Below are 23,603 nucleotides of genomic sequence, written 5' to 3'. Positions count from 1 at the left end.
ATATTTCATGTCTGCATACTTAGCATTGCAGTATGCTACTTTGTTACTTGTCACACTGATAACACACGGATCTCATCCGTGTGTGTTCAGCATTAGACACCTTTGTGGACCGTGCATCCCCAAAAAAACGTGCACCAACCAGGGGTGGATTAAGAGTAGCAAGGGCCCTGGGCAGTTTAGAAGGCGGCATCCCCCCCCCCCCCCCCCACACACACACACACCTGATGTATCACATGTCACATGATCCCCTGTGATAGAACATGTGATAGTTCACGTGAAATTTATTTGGCACAATATTAATATATTAATTATAATACATTTTTTTAGGCTGTGTGCCCACTCTGCGTTTTTTAAGCGTTTCCGCAGCGGCAAGTCCGCTGCAGAAACGCTTAAAAACCGCTTGGTAGAAGGTCTGCCATGTTAATTAATGATAATCCGCATGCACTACCAATAATTTTGCAGAAGCGCAGCGTTTTCGCCGCCATTGACTTGCATTGGAACGCATGGAATCCGCATCACTGCATCTGTACATGTGGATTCCATGAGTTTCAATGTGCAGATGGTACCCGGGTCTGGAGAAGAGGAGATTCTCCTCTGGACCCGGGTACCATAGAACCTGTAAAAAAAAAGTATAAAATATAAAATAAATATTATACTTACCTTCTGATGGCCCCCGGTGTCTTTATCCGATGCGTCCTGGCTTGCCGGCAGCTCGCGGTAGACTAAAGGACCTGTGGTGACCGCTGACGTCGGCAGGCCATCAGAAGGTAAGTATATTTTTAATTTTTTATTTTTTACCATTCTTTTATGGTCACACTATATAAATCCATGCCGGGAGGCCGCATGTAGCCATCTATACACAGCAGGAGGCCGCACGTAGCCATCTATACACAGCAGGAGGCCGCACGTAGCCATCTATACACAGCTGGAGGCCGCACGTAGCCATCTATAGACAGCAGGAGGCCGCACGTAGCCATCTATACACAGCAGGAGGCCGCACGGTGCCATCAATACACAGCGGGAGGCCGCACATAGCCATCTACACAGAGCGGGAGGCCGCACATAGCCATCTATATACAGCGGTAGGCCGCACGTAGCCATCTATACACAGCGGTAGGCCGCATGTAGCCATCTATACACAGCAGGTGTCACGGGTTTGTCGCCACGAAGATCGTCACGATTACACAGCCTGACTTCTCGCAGCTGACTTTTTGGTGCTTTGTGTTTTCGGCAGTGAGGGAGTTAATTCTCTCTCTCTCTGTGCTAGACGAGGTCCAGCCTCGCCCAGCTGCAATCAATGCTGCTGTAGTGAGACTCCTTCAAATGCCTGCTGGTCTGTTTGGGAAGTGTCGGTGAAAGCATTTCATGCAGACTAACAGAGCGGATCGTGGTATTTGGAGTTTCTGAGATAAGTGTATTTGGAGTGTTTTTTCCCTTCCTCGCTTTATCATTTATCTCCTTTCCCGTTGGTGTTCCCTCTGTTGTAGTTGTGTAGTTTTTGTATGCAAGGTGGTTTTGGTTTTTCCCTTGTACTGTCTCGTTCGTCTAAGTACTGTGTGTGGGCATATTATTACTTGTCCCCTTTTGCTGTGATCGGGGTCCTTCTCAGGACTAGATTACTTAGGTGCAGGGATCCTCAGGAGGTAGGGGTTACGCTGGCGGCCTGGACCTCTGTACCTTTAACAGTACCTCCAGGTTGAGGGATTAGTCAGGGCCCCAGCTTAGGGTCAGCTTAGGCCCCCTACCTCCAGTATACAGAGACAGCGTGACATTTTCACCGACCCACTTAGTTTTTCTCCAGCTACCATGGATCCAGTAGCCGGTCTAGCTCGGCAGTTGCAGAGTTTGTCCATGGAGCTGGCGGACGTTAGGTCCAAGGTTTTGCATCCTCAGGAGCAAGCCGGACCAGAACCAAAAGTAGCTCTCCCTGACAGGTTCACTGGGGGGCGGGACAAGTTTTTTGTTTTCCGGGAGGCATGCAAGTTGTACTTTCGGCTGCGGCCTCGGTCATCGGGGAGTGAAGAACAAAGGGTGGGAATTGTCATCTCGCTCCTACAAGGGGACCCACAATCTTGGGCGTTCTCTCTTCCCCCGGGCTCCCCGGCTCTCCAGTCAGTGGATAGGTTTTTCGCTGCTCTGGGACTCGTATATGATGACCCAGATCGGATCTCCCTTGCTGAGTCTAAGTTACGTAGGATCCAGCAGGGAGATCGTCCGGCGGAGGAATTCTGTTCGGAATTCCGTAGGTGGGCCACGGACACCCAGTGGAATGACCCGGCTCTTAGGAGCCAGTTTTGTCAAGGTTTATCCGACAAATTACAGAATGTGTTGGCACAGTATGACTCTCCCGCGTCACTGGAAACCGCTATGGCCCTTGCTATCCGCGTTGACAGACGGTTTCGGGAGAGGTGCGGGATAACTCTACCCCCTGTGATGACTCCACCTCCTACAAGGTCCCCTCATATGGTGGTTCCCCTGGTCAGTCCAGATTAGCCTATGCAATTAGGAGGGACATCATTTCGGGGGAGGGGACCGGTGGTGCGCCATAAGACAGGAAGGTGTTTCTTCTGCGGGAGAAAGGGACATTTTATTGGGGGGTGTCCATCCCGTCCCTTGCAGAGTGAAGAGTCGTCGGAAAACTGTTGATCCCAGGTTGTGTGGTGGACGGCAATCTGGGAGTAGGTATTTCGTCCCTAGGTTCGTCTCAGTTTCTCGTACCGGCGGAGGTGGTGGTGGGTACGAGAACTGAGAGGATATCTGTTCTTCTGGATAGTGGGGCCGGGGCTAATCTGGTTGATGCTCGGTTTGCCCGGGTTCAAGGTATGCGATTGAGTGAGTTGGCTAAACCCATCCCCATATTCTCGATCGATGCCAGGCCTCTCGGTCAGGGAAGTTTTTTGCAAGCTGTGCATGACGTAAAACTTCAAGTGGGGGCGATACATAAAGAACTGTTGTCTTGCTACGGGTTGGAGGGTCTTCCCACTCCTATAGTGTTGGGCCTTCCTTGGTTAACTAAGCATAACCCGGTTATTAATTGGCAAACCAGAGAGATAAGCCAATGGAGTAAATTCTGTAATAAAAACTGCATGAACACGGTCATCGGTGCGGTTACTCCTTGGGTCTTACCTCCATTTCTGGCGGACTTTGAAGATGTATTCTCGGAGAAAGGGTGTCAGGAACTACCTCCTCATCGCGAGTATGACTGTTCTGTAAAACTGCTCCCTGAGGCCAAGTTACCTAAAGCTAGGTTGTATAACCTTTCTGGTCCTGAGAGGCAGGCCATGAAGGATTATATTTCAGAAAGTCTGGCTAAGGGGCATATTAGACCTTCATCTTCACCGGTGGCTGCGGGGTTCTTCTTTGTTAAGAAGAAAGATGGAGGCCTACGCCCTTGCCTGGATTTCCGTGAACTTAATCGGATTACGGTCCGAGATCCGTATCCGCTCCCACTTATTCCCGATCTCTTTAATCAGATCGTGGGCGCCAAATGGTTCTCTAAGTTGGATCTCAGGGGGGCGTACAATCTGATTAGGATGAAGGAGGGGGATGAGTGGAAGACGGCGTTTAACACTCCGGAGGGGCATTATGAGAACCTTGTCATGCCATTCGGTCTGACTAATGCTCTGGCGGTGTTCCAACACTTTGTTAATGACATTTTTCGCCGCCTGGTGGGACAGTTTGTTGTCATATATCTGGATGATATCTTAATTTACTCGCCGGATCTGGTGTCTCATCAGGAGCACGTTAGGCAGGTGTTACAGATCTTGCGGGATAATAAACTGTATGCCAAATGGGAAAAGTGTGTGTTCGCCGTACAGGAACTCCAGTTTTTAGGCTTCCTGGTTTCAGCGTCCGGTTTTCGTATGGACCCTGGGAAAGTGCGGGCAGTTCTTGAGTGGGATCGGCCAGAGAATCTTAAGGCACTACAACGTTTCCTGGGGTTTGCTAATTATTACCGGAAGTTCATTCGTAATTTCTCGTCCATGGTTAAGCCTCTCACAGACATGACTAAAAAGGGGACGGATTTTTCTAGGTGGTCTGACAAGGCTTGTCAAGCGTTCTCCTCCTTGAAAAAATGTTTTGCCTCGGCACCCATACTCATTCAACCTGATGCGTCACAGCCATTCATTGTAGAGGTAGACGCTTCCGAGGTAGGGGTGGGAGCAGTATTGTCACAGGGTTCGTCCCCTGGTAAGTGGCATCCGTGCGCCTTTTTCTCTAAAAAATTGTCGTCCGCTGAGAGGAATTACGATGTCGGCAATAGGGAACTCTTGGCCATTAAGTTAGTTTTTGAGGAGTGGCGCCATTTTTTGGAGGGGGCAGTCCATCCGGTCACCGTCATCACCGATCACAAGAACCTGCTATATCTGGAGTCCGCGAAACATCTGAATCCCAGACAAGCTAGGTGGTCATTGTTTTTTACCAGGTTTAATTTTGTCGTTACATATCGTCCTGGGTCAAAAAATGTAAAGGCGGATGCCTTATCTCGTAGTTTCCCTGGGGCCGGGAATACGGACGACCCGATTCCTATCCTTCAGGAGGGGGTGGTGGTTTCGGCAGTATGCTCTGAGCTGGAGGAGGAGGTATTGGAGGCTCAGGGGGACGCCCCTGTTGGACCTCCGGGGAGACTGTTTGTTCCAGATCAGTTGCGACAAAAGGTGATCGAGGCACACCATAACTCAGTTTTGGCAGGACACCCGGGGAGTAAAGCAACTGTGGATCTCCTCTCGCGTCGGTTTTGGTGGCCTAACTTACATAAGGAGGTGGTAACTTTTGTCGCGTCCTGTGGGGTTTGTGCGCGCTCTAAGACCTCACATACCCGTCCGTCTGGGGCCCTCTTACCTTTGAAGATCCCGGAGCGTCCTTGGACTCATCTGTCTATGGACTTTATTACGGACCTCCCTCCGTCTTCGGGTAAAACGGTCATACTCGTTGTAGTGGACAGGTTCAGCAAGATGGCACATTTTATCGCTCTTCCGGCTCTCCCTAATGCTAAAACTCTTGCGCAGGTGTTCATTGGGGAGATTGTGAGGCTTCACGGGGTACCCTCCGAGGTGGTGTCTGATCGGGGGTCTCAGTTTGTGTCCAAGTTCTGGAAGGCGTTTTGTGCACGGCGGGGGATGCATTTGTCATTCTCATCGGCTTTTCATCCTCAGACCAATGGTCAGACGGAACGTATGAACCAGAGCTTGGAGACATATCTCCGGTGTTTTGTGTCAGAGAACCAGGAGGACTGGGCTTCTTTCTTACCTCTGGCAGAGTTTGCTCTTAATAATAGGCGGAGCGAGTCCACTGGTAAGTCCCCGTTTTTTGGGGCATATGGTTTTCACCTCCAGTTTTGTACTTTCAGTAGGGGGGGCTCTTCGGGGGTTCCTGAGGAGGAACGATTTTCCTCATCACTCGCTTCAGTATGGAGAGGGGTGCTGAAGAATCTGAATACTATGGGGAACCGATACAAACGTATGGCTGATAGGAGGAGAGTGTCTGGTCCGGACCTAAGTGTGAACGATCGGGTATGGTTGTCTACCAGGAATATTAAACTTAAGGTTCCCTCCTGGAAACTGGGTCCCAGGTTCATCGGGCCGTACAGAATCAGTTCTATTATTAATCCGGTGGCATTCCGTCTTGACCTCCCCCCTACGTTTAAAATTCACAACGTGTTCCACAGATCGTTGCTTAAGAGGTATGTGGCGCCGGTGGTACCGTCACCTTTACCTCCCCCTCCAGTGGTGGTCAATGGTAATTTGGAGTTCCAGGTATCGAGGGTCATCGATTCACGCTTTAATCGCCGGTCCCTTCAGTACCTGGTTCATTGGAAAGGGTATGGTCCTGAGGAGAGGATGTGGGTTCCTGCGTCGGATACTAACGCAGACCGATTAGTTCGGGCCTTCCACACGACTCACCCGGATAAACCTGGCCCTGAGGGTCCGGAGGCCCCTCGTAGAAGGGGGGGTACTGTCACGGGTGTGTCGCCACGAAGATCGTCACGATTACACAGCCTGACTTCTCGCAGCTGACTTTTTGGTGCTTTGTGTTTTCGGCAGTGAGGGAGTTAATTCTCTCTCTCTCTGTGCTAGACGAGGTCCAGCCTCGCCCAGCTGCAATCAATGCTGCTGTAGTGAGACTCCTTCAAATGCTTGCTGGTCTGTTTGGGAAGTGTCGGTGAAAGCATTTCATGCAGACTAACAGAGCGGATCGTGGTATTTGGAGTTTCTGAGATAAGTGTATTTGGAGTGTTTTTTCCCTTCCTCGCTTTATCATTTATCTCCTTTCCCGTTGGTGTTCCCTCTGTTGTAGTTGTGTAGTTTTTGTATGCAAGGTGGTTTTGGTTTTTCCCTTGTACTGTCTCGTTCGTCTAAGTACTGTGTGTGGGCATATTATTACTTGTCCCCTTTTGTTGTGATCGGGGTCCTTCTCAGGACTAGATTACTTAGGTGCAGGGATCCTCAGGAGGTAGGGGTTACGCTGGCGGCCTGGACCTCTGTACCTTTAACAGTACCTCCAGGTTGAGGGATTAGTCAGGGCCCCAGCTTAGGGTCAGCTTAGGCCCCCTACCTCCAGTATACAGAGACAGCGTGACAGCAGGAGGCCCCACGTAGCCATGTATACACAGCAGGAGGCCGCACGTAGCCATCTATACACAGCGGGAGGCCGCACGTAGCCATCTATACACAGCAGGAGGCCGCACGCAGCCATCTATACACAGCAGGAGGCCGCATGGTGCCATCAATACACAGCGGGAGGCCACACGTAGCCATGTATACAGAGCGGGAGGCCGCACGTAGCCATCTATATACAGCGGGAGGCCACACGTAGTCTTCCATAGACAGCGGGAGGCCACACGTAGTCTTCTATACACAGCGGGAGGCCGCACGTAGCCATCTATACACAGCGGGAGGCTGCACGTAGCCATCTATACACAGCAAGAGGCCGCACGTAGCCATCTGTACACAGCAGGAGGCCGCACGTAGTCTTCTATACACAGCAGGAGGCCGCACATAGCCATCTATAAAGATCGGGAGGCCGCACGTAGCTATCTATACACAGTGGTAGGCCGCACAGTGCCATCTATACACAGCAGGAGGCCGCACGTAGCCATCTATACACAGCGGGAGGCCGCACGGTGCCATCTATACACAGCAGGAGGCCGCACATAGCCATCTATACACAGCAGGTTGCTGCAGGTAGCCATCTATACACAGCAGGAGGCCGCACATAGCCATATATACAAAGCAGGAGGCTGCACGTAGCCATCTATACACAGCAGGAGGCCGCACGTAGCCATCTATACACAGCAGGAGGCCGCACGTAGCCATCTATACACAGCAGGAGGCCGCATGTAGCCATCTATGCACAGCAGGAGGCCGCACGTAGCCATGTATACACAGCAGGAGGCCGCACGTAGCCATCTATACACAGCAGGAGGCCGTATGTAGCCATCTATACACAGCAGGAGGCCGCACGTAGCCATCTATACACAGCAGGAAGCTGCACGTAGCCATCTATACACAGCAGGAGGCCACACATAGCCATCTATACACAGCAGGAGGCCACACGTAGCCATCTATACACAGCAGGAGGCCACACGTAGCCATCTATGCACAGCAGGAGGCCGCACGTAGCCATCTATACACAGCAGGAGGCTGCACGTAGCCATCTATACACAGCAGGAGGCCGCACGTAGCCATCTGTACACAGCAGGAGGCCACACGTAGTCTTCTGTACACAGCAGGAGGCCGCACGTAGCCATCTATACACAGCGGGAGGCCGTACGGTGCCATCTATACACAGCAGGAGGCCGAACATAGCCATCTCTACACAGCAGGCTGCTGCAGGTAGCCATCTATACACAGCAAGAGGCTGCACGTAGCCATATATACAAAGCAGGAGGCTGCATGTAGCCATCTATACACAGCAGGAGGCGCACATAGCCATGAATACACAGCAGGAGGCCGCACGTAGCCATCTATGCACAGCAGGAGGCCGCACGTAGCCATCTATACACAGCAGGGGGCCGCACGTAGCCATCTATACACAGCAAGAAGCTGCACGTAGCCATTTATACACAGCAGGAGGCCACACGTAGCCATCTATACACAGCAGGAGGCGCACATAGCCATGAATACACAGCAGGAGGCCGCACGTAGCCATCTATGCACAGCAGGAGGCCGCACGTAGCCATCTATACACAGCAGGGGGCCGCACGTAGCCATCTATACACAGCAAGAAGCTGCACGTAGCCATTTATACACAGCAGGAGGCCACACGTAGCCATCTATACACAGCAGGAGGCCACACATACCCATCTATACACAGCAGGAGGCCACACGTAGCCATCTATACACAGCAGGAGGCCGCACGTAGCCATCTATACACAGCAGGAGGCTGCACGTAGCCATCTATACACAGCAGGAGGCCGCACGTAGCCATCTATACACAGCGGGAGGCTGCACGTAGCCATCTATACACAGCAGGAGGCTGCACGTAGACATCTATACACAGCGGGAGGCTGCACGTAGCCATCTATACACAGCAGGAGGCCGCACGTAGCCATCTGTACACAGCAGGAGGCCACACGTAGTCTTCTGTACACAGCAGGAGGCCACACGTAGTCTTCTATACACAGCGGGAGGCCGTACGTAGCCATCTATACACAGCAGTAGGCTGCACGTAGCCATCTATACACAGAAGGAGGCCGCACGTAGCCATCTATACACAGCAGGAGGCCACAAGTAGTCTTCTATACACAGCAGGAGGCCGCACGTAGCCATCTATACACAGCGGGAGGCCGCACGGTGCCATCTATATACAGCGGGAGGCCGCACGTAGCCATCTATACACAGCGGGAGGCCGCATGGTGCCATCTATACACAGCAGGAGGCCGCACGTAGCCATCTATACACAGCAGGAGGCCGCAGGTAGCCATCTATACACAGCAGGAGGCCGCACGTAGCCATATATACAAAGCAGGAGGCTGCACGTAGCCATCTATACACAGCAGGAGGCCGCACGTAGCCATCTATACACAGCAGGAGGCCGCATGTAGCCATCTATACACAGCAGGAGGCCGCACGTAGCCATGTATACACAGCAGGAGGCCGCACGTAGCCATCTATACACAGCAGGAGGCCGCATGTAGCCATCTATACACAGCAGGTGGCCACACGTAGTCTTCTATACACAGCGGGAGGCCGCACGTAGCCATCTATACACAGCGGGAGGCTGCACGTAGCCATCTATACACAGCAGGAGGCCGCACGTAGCCATCTGTACACAGCAGGAGGCCGCACGTAGTCTTCTATACACAGCGGGAGGACACACGTACTCTTCTATACACAGCGGGAGGCCGCACGTGGCCATCTATACACAGCGGGAGGCTGCACGTAGCCATCTATACACAGCAGGAGGCCGCACATAGCCATCTATAAAGAGCGGGAGGCCGCACGTAGCCATCTATACACAGCGGGAGGCCGCACGTAGCCATCTATACACAGCGGGAGGCCGCACGTTGCCATCTATACACAGCAGGAGGCCGCACATAGCCATCTATACACAGCAGGAGGCCGCAGGTAGCCATGTATACACAGCAGGAGGCCGCACATAGCCATCTAAACACAGCAGGAGGCCGCAGATAGCCATCTATACACAGCAGGAGGCCGCACGTAGCCATATATACAAAGCAGGAGGCTGCACGTAGCCATCTATACACAGCAGTAGGCCGCACGTAGCCATATACAAAAAGCAGGAGGCTGCACGTAGCCATCTATACACAGCAGTAGGCCGCACGTAGCCATCTATACACAGCAGGAGGCCGCATGTAGCCATCTATACACAGCAGGAGGCCACACGTAGCCATGTATACACAGCAGGAGGCCGCACGTAGCCATATATACAAAGCAGGAGGCTGCACGTAGCCATCTATACACAGCAGTAGGCCGCACGTAGCCATCTATACACAGCAGGAGGCCGCACGTTGCCATGTACACACAGCAGGAGGTCGCACGTAGCCATCTATACACAGCAGGAGGCCGCATGTAGCCATCTATACACAGCAGGAGGCCGCACGTAGCCATCTATACACAGCAGGAAGCTGCACGTAGCCATCTATTCACAGCAGGAGGCAACACATAGCCATCTATACACAGCAGGAGGCCACACATAGCCATCTATACACAGCAGGAGGCCACACGTAGCCATCTATACACAGCAGGAGGCAGCACGTAGCCATCTATACACGGCAGGAGGCTGCACGTAGCCATCTATACACAGCGGGAGGCCGCACGTAGCCATCTATACACAGCGGGAGGCCGCACGTAACCATCTATACCCAGCAGGAGGCTGCACGTAGCCATCTATACACAGCAGGAGGCCGCACGTAGCCATCTATACACAGCAGGAGGCCACACGTAGTCTTCTATACACAGCAGGAGGCCACATGTAGTCTTCTATACACAGCGGGAGGCCGCACGTAGCCATCTATACACAGCGGGAGGCTGCACGTAGCCATCTATACACAGCAGGAGGTCGCACCGCACTTAGCCATCTGTACACAGCAGGAGGCCACACATAGTCTTCTATACACAGCAGGAGGCCGCACGTAGCCATCTATAAACCGCGGGAGGCCGCACGTAGCCATCTATACACAGCGAGAGGCCGCACGGTGCCATCTATACACAGCAGGAGGCCGCACATAGCCATCTATTCACAGCGGGAGGCCGCACGGTGCCATCTATACACAGCAGGAGGCCGCACATAGCCATCTATACACAGCAGGAGGCCGCAGGTAGCCATCTATATAGAGCAGGAGGCCGCATTTAGCCATATATACAAAGCAGGAGGCTGCATGTAGCCATCTATACACAGCAGGAGGCCACACGTAGCCATCTATACACAGCAGGAGGCCGCACGTAGCCATATATACAAAGCAGGAGGCTGCACGTAGCCATCTATACACAGCAGTAGGCCGCACGTAGCCATCTATACACAGCAGTAGGCCGCACGTAGCCATCTATACACAGCAGGAGGCCGCACGTTGCCATGTACACACAGCAGGAGGCCGCACGTAGCCATCTATACACAGCAGGAGGCCGCATGTAGCCATCTATACACAGCAGGAGGCCGCACGTAGCCATCTATACACAGCAGGAAGCTGCACGTAGCCATCTATTCACAGCAGGAGGCAACACATAGCCATCTATACACAGCAGGAGGCCACACATAGCCATTCATACACAGCAGGAGGCCACACGTAGCCATCTATACACAGCAGGAGGCAGCACGTAGCCATCTATACACGGCAGGAGGCTGCACGTAGCCATCTATACACAGCAGGAGGCCGCACGTAGCCATCTATACACAGCGGGAGGCCGCACATAACCATCTATACCCAGCAGGAGGCTGCACGTAGCCATCTATACACAGCAGAAGGCCGCACGTAGCCATCTATACACAGCAGGAGGCCACACGTAGTCTTCTTTACAGAGCAGGAGGCCACACGTAGTCTTCTATACACAGCGGGAGGCCGGACGTAGCCATCTATACACAGCGGGAGGCTGCACGTAGCCATCTATACACAGCAGGAGGTCGCACCGCACTTAGCCATCTGTACACAGCAGGAGGCCACACGTAGTCTTCTATACACAGCAGGAGGCCGCACGTAGCCATCTATAAACCGCGGGAGGCCGCACGTAGCCATCTATACACAGCGGGAGGCCGCACGGTGCCATCTATACACAGCAGGAGGCCGCACATAGCCATCTATTCACAGCGGGAGGCCGCACGGTGCCATCTATACACAGCAGGAGGCCGCACATAGCCATCTATACACAGCAGGAGGCCGCAGGTAGCCATCTATATACAGCAGGAGGCCGCATTTAGCCATATATACAAAGCAGGAGGCTGCACGTAGCCATCTATACACAGCAGGAGGCCGCACATAGCCATCTATACACAGCAGGAGGCCGCATGTAGCCATCTATACACAGCAGGAGGCCGCACGTAGCCATGTATACACAGCAGGAGGCCGCACGTAGCCATCTATACACAGCAGGAGGCCGCATGTAGCTATCTATACACAGCAGGAGGCCGCACGTAGCCATCTATACACAGCAGGAAGCTGCACGTAGCCATCTATACACAGCAGGAGGCCACACGTAGCCATCTATGTACAGCAGGAGTCCACACGTAGCCATCTATGCACAGCAGGAGGCCACACGTAGCCATCTATACACAGCAGGAGGCCGCACGTAGCCATCTATACACAGCAGGAGGCTGCACGTAGCCATCTATACACAGCAGGAGGCCGCACGTAGCCATCTATACACAGCAGGAGGCCGCACGTAGCCATCTATACACAGCGGGAGGCCGCACGTAGCCATCTATACACAGCAGGAGGCTGCACGTAGCCATCTATACACAGCAGGAGGCCGCACGTAGCCATCTATACACAGCAGTAGGCTGCACAGCGCCATCTATACACAGCAGGAGGCCGCATGGCGCCATCTATACAGAGCGGTAGGCCGCACGCAGTCACGCACACAAACAAACATATACAGACATATACATACATGCATAAACACATTTGAAACACAAAAATACATATAAACAGACATCACACAATGATATCTGCCTGCACACACAGACACTCACTCAATCACTCACATACACACACTCACACCCTCTCATACACACACACACACACACTCTCACACACTCACATACACACACAGTCACCATCCCCCGGCTCAGCTCCAGTCCTCCAGCTCCTATCCAGTGCCGCAGTGCAGCGCGCACTGCGTGACGTCACACTAGCAGACACGGCCGCGCACAAGGCCGTGTCTCCTAGCAGTGACGCCGCCGGTGAAGTTAACAGGTGCAGTGCTGGCCCGGCCGAAGAAGAAGTAGCGACCGTGCGCTGCTGCTGGGGGATCAGCCCGGGGGCCCCCCGCCTCTGACTGCCGGTATGTGCCGCGGCGCCGCACATATTATAATGAGGGCAATCTGGCCATGGACCCCCCCCGGAGCCCTGGGCCCCCAGGAGCCCCGGGAGGTAGCCCAGATTGCCCTCATTATAATCCGCCTATGGCACTAACCCATGGATTTGAATGGGTCTACGTGTGTCAGTGTCTCCAGAACGTGTGGAAACTGTCACCACACATACTGGAAACACAAACGTGTGAAAGAGCCCTTATATTTACTACTTTCAGGGCCCTATTTGGTTTTCATGCTGCCATAGACACTCTAAGTCATGATGCCCCCTACTGTTCTTTTGTTTAGAGGCCTTCACACAGAAGGTGCAGGAGCACCCTTACTGCCATTACCCATAAGGACTCAACTCTATATGCATCCCCACAGGGATTTCTCTCATACGGTTTGAACCATCACAGCCTTCCCCAGAATGACTATGTGAGCAAGGCCCAGGAGCGGGCCGAAACGTAAAAGTCGCCTCTAAAACAAAAGTACTGTATTTTTTCTGCCACTTGCACGCTTTTTTAAATATCATTAAAACGTTTGCATTGAATCTCCTGAGTGTGCGGTGAAACTTTCTATACTCTAGTGATTGTGGAGTCTGCAACAACCTTCCACCTGCACCTCACTCTATAGCTGTGTGCACGCCAATATTTGTAATCGCTTCTATGGGCGCAGGCATCAAGTGTTTTCTGCACAGGTTCTGTTCCCAGTGTTCTCAGCACATGAGTTTAATCACACTGGGAACAGAACCTCAGAAGACATTTGATGCCTGCGCCTATAGAAGGACGGAACACTGTGGAGGAAATAAGAGAACAGTAATGCGTACGTGCGAGATTTCCTCTCGAGCAGCCGACGTCACAGGCACAGAGTGCACTGATGGGAAGTGAGATATATGGAGATGAAGAGTGGAGGCAGCGTGATCTTCCAGGCAGCGTCCTCCCCAGAGCCTGGAAGAGCTCATTTACAAGTGCTTCTCACTAAATTAGAATATCATCAAAAAGTTAATTTATTTCAGTTCTTCAATACAAAAAGTGAAACTCATACATTATATAGAGTCATTACAAACATAGTGATCCATTTCAAGTGTTTATTTCTGTTAATGTTGATGATTATGGCTTACAGCCAATGAAAACACAAAAGTCATTATCTCAGTAAATTAGAATACTTTATAACAACAGCTTGAAAAATGTTTTTAAAATCCAAAATGTTGGGCTACTGAAATGTATGTTCAGTAAATGCACTGAATACTTGGTCAGGGCTCCCTTTGCATTAATTACTGCATCAATGCGGCGTGGCATGGAGGCGATCAGCCTGTGGCACTGCTGAGGTGTTATGGAAGCCCAGGTTGCTTTGATAGCAGTCTTCAGCTCGTCTGCATTGTTGGGTCTGGTGTCTCTCTATGGGGTTAAGGTCAGGTGAGTTTGCTGGCCAATCAAGCACAGTGATACTGTTGTTCTTAAACCAGGTATTGGTACTTTTGGCAGTGTGGACAGGTGTCAAATCCTGCTGGAGAATGAAATTACCTTCTCCAAAAAGCTTGTCGGCAGAGGGAAGCATGAAGTGCTCTAAAATTTCCTGGTAGACAGCTGCGCTGACTTTGGTCTTGATAAAACACAGTGGACCTACACCAGCAGATGACATGGCTCCCCAAACCATCACTGATTGTGGATACTTCACACTAGACTTCAAGCTGCTTGGATTGTGGCCTCTCCACTCTTCCTCCAGACTTTGGGACCTTGATTTCCAAATGAAATGCAAAATTTACTTTCATCTGAAAATAACACCTTGAACCACTGAGCAACAGTCCAGGTTTTTTTCTCCTTGGCCCAGGTAAGACGCTTCTGGCGTTGTCTATTAGTCATGAGTGGCTTGACACAAGGAATGCGACACTTGTAGCCCATGTCCTGGATACGTCTGTGTGTGGTGGCTCTTGAAGCAATGACTCCAGCAGCAGTTCACTACTTGTGAATCTCCCCCAAATTTTGAATGGCCTTTTCTTAAGAATCCTTTCAAAGCTGCGGCTATCCTGGTTGCTCCCTTTTTCTACCACACTTTTTCCTTCCACTCAACTTTCCATTAATATGATTGGATACAGCACTCTGTGAACAGCCAGCTTCTTTAGCAATGACCTTTTGTGGCTTATCCTCCTAGTGGAGTGTCAATGACTGCCTTCTGGACATCTGTCAAGTCAGCAGTCTTCCCTATGATTGTGGAGCCTACTGAAAGAGACTAAGGGACCGTTTTCAACGCATCGGAAGCCTTTGCAGGTGTTTTTTGTTAATTATTCTAATTTACTGAGATAATGACTTGTGTTTTCTTTGTCTGTAAGCCATAATCATCAACATTAACAGAAATAAACACTTGAAATAGATCACTCTGTTTGTAATGACTATACAGTATATAATATATGAGTTACACTTTTTGTATTGAAGAACTGAAATAAATTAACTTTTTGATGATATTCTAATTTAGTGAGAAGCACTTGTATATCAAGTTTATAGAAGATCATTTATTCACAACACATCTGATGAGGCATACAGGTATCACTCTCCTCAGCAATCTAAAACCTGTATGCCCATATTAATAGTTTAGATAGGTCACTTGTGGTGACAGATTTCCTTTAAGCTTACTGAAATATCATTGTTCTCAGTATCAGATTATCCTGTGTAAACATGTGCTGCCGAGAACAGTTTTATTCTATGCACACAGGGCAATCATATTAAGGATGGCTTTCTGCTCATGAAAGTGCAGTTTGCCATTCTAAACAGGCTAATAAATAACTGCCAATCGGCTTCATAAAACCGGTCAGTGGTCATTTAAGCGCCGCGATTGATCAGTGTAAATGTCTCCTTAGATCCAGGTACCTTATATAGTAGTGTTCAAAATAATAGCAGTGTGTTCAAAAACATGAGTTAGGTACAAAATCTTTATATTAGTTTTTATTTCCAGACATTGGGAACATTTCACACTGTTTTCTAATTTAAAACATGACGATAAATGTATAGAATTTTTAACTACTTTACAGAAAATAACAAAAAATTAACATTGGGCTGTTCTAAAAAATAGCAGCGTCTGCATTTGTCTTTACAAACTGAAAGGCAGCGGTGTTCACACTGTGCAGTAACTGAGGCAATGACCCAAGCAAGTCCAACATAAGCAGCTTTTATTCAGCAAAACTTACAGGTAAACAGAAAGTCCTCCGGTTCGCAGCCGGGTTAACATAAGTCCATAAATAACGGTTTCGGCGGGCAACGGCCGTGCCAGGCCGCTTAGAGCCTGACGGGTGCAGAGCCTTCCCAGGCGTGGGTTCAGCTACACACAGGCCCGCCAAGCTTTCCTGCTATGCTCCTAACAGGTCCCAACACTGAACAACACTAAACCTTACTGCAGGGTTTTTAAAGGACCTGTGGCAAGAGCCACTGGAAAACCCGGGTTGGAGGGAGGAGGCCGCCCCACTGCCTTCCTGTAGCCTCCCTCAAGAAATGAAGGCCCTGCCGGATTTTACTTAATCCGCCTTAGCCAGATAGCCTGACCAGGTCAATGCTCACCTTCATTCCTGCATTGCAGCCACAGCTGTGTCTGTGACTGCAATGCACTCCAATGGATTTAATCGGTCTCTGTACACATTCTGGGTATATGTATAACGTCCTTTGTATACGATCCCAGTCACTGCCTCACAAAACTCACAGTATGTACTCTTTTTTTGAGGATTTAGCATTCATGTGAATCACTAACCTAATATTTAGTTGTATACCCACAGTTTTTTAGAACTGCTTCACAACTATGTTGCATAAAGCCAACCAACTTCTGGCACCTGTCAACTGTTATGCCAGCCCATGATGCTTTGACTACATCCCACAATTGTTTGACATTTGTTGGCTTTGCCTCAGAAACTAAATTTTTGATGTCACCCCACAAGTGATCTATCGGATTAAGGTCCGGGGATTGGGCTGGCCACTTCATAACCTGAATTTTGTTGGACTGGAACCAAGATTTTGCTTGTTTACTGGTGTGTTTAGGGTCGTTGTCTTGTTGAAACACCCATTTCAAGTGCATATCCTATTTAGCGTAAGGCAACATGACCTCTTCAAGTATTTTAATATATGCAAACTGGTCCATGATCCCTGGATATGCGGTAAATAGGTCCGACACCATAGTAAGAGAAACATGCGGATATCATGATGCTTGAACAACCATGCTTCACTGTGGCATGAATGCCAAGTTTGGTGGTCATCTGACGAGCTGTCTGGGGCCTTTGGACCCCAAAAAAACTATTTTACTTTCATCAGTCCACAAAATATTTCTTCATCTCTCTTAAGGCCAGTTGATGTGTTCTTTGGCAAATTGTATCCGTTTCAATACATGTCTTTTTTTAACAGTGGGACTTTGCGGGGACTTCTTGCTAAGAGATTAGCTTCACACAGGTGTCTTCAAACTGTCACAGTACTCACGGGTAACTTGAGACTGTCTTTGATCATCCTGGAGCTGATCATTGGCTGAGCCTTTGCCATTCTGGCTGTTCTTCGATCCATTCGCATGGTAGTCTTCCGTTTTCTTCCACGTCTCTCTGGTTTTGCTTTTCATTTTAAAGCATGGGAGATCATTTTAGCTGAACAGTCTATCATTGTCTGCACCTCTTTCTAAGCTTTACCCTCTCCAATCAACTTTTTAATCAAAGTATGCTGTTTTTCTCAACAATAACTCGAACAACCCATATTTCTCAGGCTTTCAAGGAGAAATGCATGTAGAACATGTGCTGGCTTCACCCTTAAATAAGAGCCACCTGATTCACACCTGTTTATTCACAGAATGATTGACCTCTCTAATTGAACTCCACACTGCTATTATTTTGGACACACCCCCTTTCAATTCATTATTCAAATACACAGACTCAAAAACATGCAGATCATGAATGCTGAGTCTGTTGGTTTTCTTAAACTCTACTGCACCAACTGGTAAATTGTTTGACATGTAGTTAATATAATTTATGCCAAAAACAGTGATTAATCTGGTTAGTCATATTGGACTGCTATTATTTTGAACACTACTGTAGGTGACATCTCCTCTGATTGAAGTTCTTCTCATCCTTTTCTTCTTCATCTGGTCCCGACGCTATAGCTCGTCTCCGCAGACATCCCTCTTCTCCGGTCTTCTGCAGCACATCCTGACACTGTGCTCTTAAAAATAAAAAGTGTTATTATAATGCCACCTAAATAAAAATAGCTGCCCATGCTGTGCCCTCAATAAATAATTGCTCCTCACTGTGCTCTCTGCCCACAAAAGTGACCCCCACACTGTCCCTTTTATGGTACATGGCCTCCTCTCCTATAAAATATTGCCTCCACACCGTCCCCCCTTACAAATTGTAATGCCACCCCAACCCTCCCCCATGAATTATGGCCACCACACTGTCCTTCCTTAGGAACAAAAACTGTCAAACCATTCTCCCTTAACAACTATGGCCAATACACTGTCCGCCCTACAAACTGTACTTGCTGTGACAGAGTCACTGGTGTTATATACGAGGGGAGGTATGTGTCACTCGGGATGCTTTCCTGTGTGAACTGAGATCTACTGAATTTCTGCCAGCATGTTATATGCTGGGGGTTACCTCTTTTAAAGGGTGTGGTTTTATGGGAATGAAGTAGAGATGAGAGGGAAGTCATTCCCCATACCTCCACCTCAGGGTGTGGCTGAGCAAGATTTAAATGTTCAGTCCTGTTTTTTTTCTCTGTGTTATGTTTGGAGAGGCAAAGTCTCCAGACTGGACAGCCATAGCTCAGAGAGGAGCTGAAGGCTGGACATAACCTGTGTGATCAAACAGCACACACACATATGGACTGTCCTATCGTTTATCTTTTGTTTTGTTGTTTTGCCAGTAAAGCCGTGTTTATTTTTGTTGGAGTTGCAGGGCTTTATGCCATTTAATAAAGCCTGCAGAGTAAACCTGGTTCCTGAGTCTACTTCCGGAAGCAGCCGAGCGAGTCGACCTACCACACTGCGTTATAAAATATAGCCTCCAAACTGTCCCCATCTGCAGTGCCCCTCCCCACACTGTACTCCCTCCATACTGTGCCCTCAATAAAAACCACTCCCTTTCGATGTCTACAGTAAAAATTTCTTGTATCGTCAGCTCCACTAAAGAGTACTTACTTTTCCCTCTTTTGTGGCGCTCTATCACATACAGTCCATACCACATGTACCACACACATACAGCCTGCACCACTACATACAGTCCGCACCCCATGTACCACGCACATACAGCCTGGATTCCCTACATACAGTCCGCACCCCATGTACCGCACACATACTGCCTGCACCCCCTACATACAGTCCGCACCCCATGTACCGCACACATACAGCCTGCACCCCCTACATACAGTGCGCACCCCATGTACTGCACACATACAGCCTGCACCCCTACATACAGTCCTCACCCCATGTACTATGCATATACAGCATGCCCCCCTATGCACACCCATATACTGTCTGCACCCCCATTTAACCCCCACATACAGCTTGCAACCCCATGTACCCTCTACATACAGTCTGCAATCCCATGTACTCCCCACATGCAGCTTTCACCCCCATATACTTCCTACACCCACATGTAACCTCCACATACAGCGTTCACCCTCATATGAACCCCAACATACAGCCTGCTTCCCCATATGTACCCAATATATAGCCTGCACCCCAATATGTACCCCCACATATAGCCTGTACCCCCATATATGATGCACCACCATATGTACCCCCATGTATAGCCTGCACCCTCATGTGTACACCCATATATAGCCTGCACCCAATGTGTACCCCCACATACAGCTTGCACCTCCTATATGTACACCCATATGTAGCCTGCACCCCATATATTCACCCCCACATTTAGCATGCACCCCTATGTGTACCTCCACATACTGCCTGCACCCCTATATGTACCCCCCACATGTAGCCTGCACCCCCATATATGCACCCCCACATATTTTCAGCACCTATGTTACACGCACGCCGCTACATTCAGATTGGGCGAGACGGGTTTCATGAATTCGTTGGAATCCTGGGGGAACCGTTACTCAGGACGACCGTAGGCTGCAGCTTCTCTCAGGCACACAATAGATTCAGTTGCTGACCAGACACATCTGACAAGAGTCTTTTTTAACAGTTTAACAGTGGAATATAATCTGAAGCACGGCCAGTGCAATTCAGGGATATTACAGCTACAATCTTCATTACAGTACAGTTTAATAAAGCAGGCACAGATGTCAGTCTCTTCAGTAGCATAATTCAGCACAGATTAAATCTCTTAACAGCACACTTCTATGCATACACAACCACAGGCTTTTCCTTCACAAGGACTCAATAGTACACAGCATTCTTTATCCTGCATGGAGATGGGGGGGGGGTTTATGAGGGAGAAGATCCCTATGACACGATTCCTTCCAGTCCTTATCTTTCTGCCCAATAATACTCCACACTGTTAACTCAGGGAGTCTATCTGACCTGTGTTTAGCTTCCCCCTGACCTGAATTCTGTTTTCTTGCCTTCTGTGATATACAGATCACACACCACCTTTCTCTTCGGCTCCAGCCAGACTACAATAACAAGTTCCCCACAATCCCCCTGGGGCTCTGCTAAAACATTTCCTGTCTCCGGTGACTGTGTTAACCCCTCTAGTTGCTGGATGCTTCTGGAGCACAACACTTCCTGTCTCCTGTGCTTGTGTTACGTCTAATAGTTGCTGGATGCTTTTGAAGCAACAGCACTACTTCTACATGTCACATCTACTATATGTAACCCCACATATAGCCTGCACCCCCAGATATAGCCCATATGTGCTCTCACATATCCTGAAAGCGTGTAGTGCGCACTTTGAGAATTCAGAAGTCTGCAGTCACATAGAATGACTGCAGACTCATCACAAACTTGGACAGCCCCTTTAATGCTCCTGACATAAACAAAAATATAAGAATTAGTCAGTATCACAAAAAAACATTTACATCCAGGCATGGGCGTACCCAGGATCAAAACTAGGGGGAGGGGGCAAAAAAAAAATCAAATACTCACCTCACGTCTCACCTGCTGCCGCTGCTCCGGACTCCTCAGCGTCGCCAGCCTCATCCCGTTCTGCACTGTGACTGCTCAGGAGAGAGCGTGGTGTAAAGACGTCACCGCGCCCTCTGACCTGAGACGTCACAGTGCAGCAGCCACGGAGGATGCAGGACCTGCTGCGGAGGCACGGGGAGAGGTAAGTATTGTGCCAGGTGCCGGGGCCCTGAGCAAGCGGGGGGGAGCGGGCGGTGACGGTGAGGGGCCCCCCCGCCTGCTCAGGGCCCTGACATTTGCCCGGGTGCGCCGGGTGCTGCGCCGGCCCTGGTGTGTGGCATGCGTCCCTGCTTCTAGGGGGGGGTAGCTGCCCCCCCCCCCCCCGCCCCACGGTGGGTACGCCCATGCATCCAGGTACTTGATAGATGACTTTGTCTCTGATTGGAGTTGTTCTCTTTCTTTTCACCATCTTGTCCAGACTGCATGATGACTTTCTCATCCACAGCTCGTCGCTGCAGACTTCCATCTTCTCCGGTCTACTGCAGCACATCCCCACATATTGCCCTTAAAGATAGCAGTGTCATTATAATGCTCTTGAATAAAAATATCTGCCGTACGCTGAGCCCCTGAATAGATAATTGCCCCTCACTATATTTCCTGCACAAAATATGACCCCCACACTGTCCCTCTTATGGTACATGCCCTCCACACTGCCCTCTCCCTTCCATACTGGGCCCCATCTTCACAATATCCTCTCACACTGTGTCCTCCCTATAGGGCCCAGTCTCTATACTGTGCCCCCTCATCACACTTCCCCTCCCTGGCATACTGTCCCCTCCTGGCTGTGCCCTTACACTGTCCCCCCATGCTTTCCCCCACTACTCAGTCACTATACTGTGCCCACTCACACTTTTCTCCCTCCATACTGTCTCCTCACTCTATTCCCCTCAATAGTTTCCTCACACTTTCCCCCTCCCTCCTCATACTGTCTTCTCTCACATCCCCCATGCAAACCATACTGTCTCCTCATATATTTACCCCCTCACTGCCTCCTCACGCAGCCTTCGACTCCCCATACTGTGTCTGCACACATCCCATCACCCTCGCTCCCCATACTGTGTCTGTATACATCCCATCACCCTCGCTCCCCATACTGTGTCCGCATACATTTTTCCCCTTGCTACTCATACTGTGTCCGCACCCATACCCCCACTCACCATACTGTGTCTGCACCCATACCCCCACTCGCTCCCCATACTGTGTCCACATACATTCTCCCCTTCGCTCCCCATACTGAGTTCGCACCCATCCTCCCCATTCTGGGTCAGCACCAATTCCCCCAGTCACCATTCTGTGTCTGAACCTATCCCCCATAAATACTGTTTCTTCATGCCCTCCATCTCGCCCATTGCTCCGCATACAGTGCCTTCAAATTTCTCCTGTTCCCCATATTGTGTCTGCATCGGTTCCTTCCTTACTCCCTAAACTTGTATCCTCAAATCTACCCCACCCCACTCCCTGTACTAAATCCCCGCCACACTAAATCCCCCACACACTATCACTTTCCCCCTCCGTTGGTGCCCCACTGCCAGCTGCGCCCGGGGAAAATGGCCCGCCTTACCCCCCTAGATACGCCTCTGAGAGAACCTACTGTCTCTGACTGACAGGTCAGTGAAGCAAGATTGAACTGTCAGTCATTCACAGGGGGCAAGTGGCGAGTGGGGAATAGGGAAGGTGGGCAAGAGAGCTGCAAGGGCATGGTTCCACATGGAAGGACTTGCAGTTCTTTGCATAAGAGTTCAACACTGAATTTCTCAGAAATTGCAAAATGGATTTCTACAATCAAGGTATGGATTTAATCAGCATAAAAACGCCTGTACGTATATGTCACTAGCTTGAGGTGTAAAATCCTCATGGCAGGTTCCCTTTAAAGCTTCTACATCTCCACTAAGCTACGAAAGAATTTTCTGAGAGGTAATCAATAAAAGTAATTGTCAACCTTAACTAGTTGTCAGACATCATTGTAGAATAGGAAGTAACCTGCCAGTGATGTAGCATTCACATCAGTCCATTCAGTAACTAATTTCACCTCTAGGATCTCCTTTTTATATGGCCCTGATTTGGTTCTTGATACATTGATGAGCACTCAAAAGAATTCTCTGCTTGGTCTTGGTACTCTTTTGGCCTGGTTCCTGCAACAAACATAGCTACAAAAGTAATCCCATGTGTAGTGTTTGGCTAAAGGTAGATGGAGAGTTTGTATTTCTGTGAACAGGTTTGGATGCAATTTGCTACAGACATAGGGTTCCTCCTGAACCCAAGGCGGAATTTGCTTGTCACATCAGACTGGTTGGGCTTCAAATAAAGAATGGTTGCAAATCTCAAAGGCTAAGAGATCATTTGCTGTTAACAAGATATTGATCAGAAGGCACATGAATTATAGAGATCACATTGACAGACAATGGTACAGCCCTATAATTCTGCTTTATTGAAAAGGGACAGGAGGAAATTCCTATGCTTAAGCAGCTTGAACAATTTACTAGTACACAGAAGTATAGGCACAAGAGTCTTTGGTAAATCATGGCTTG

Source organism: Phyllobates terribilis, unplaced genomic scaffold (genome assembly GCF_046119375.1).
Source record: "Phyllobates terribilis strain yellow unplaced genomic scaffold, ASM4611937v1 Scaffold_7__3_contigs__length_470593459, whole genome shotgun sequence".
In the NCBI taxonomy this organism is placed as follows: Eukaryota; Metazoa; Chordata; class Amphibia; order Anura; family Dendrobatidae; genus Phyllobates; species Phyllobates terribilis.
The sequence above is the reverse complement of the archived record's forward strand: the minus strand, read 5'-3'. Positions refer to the sequence as shown.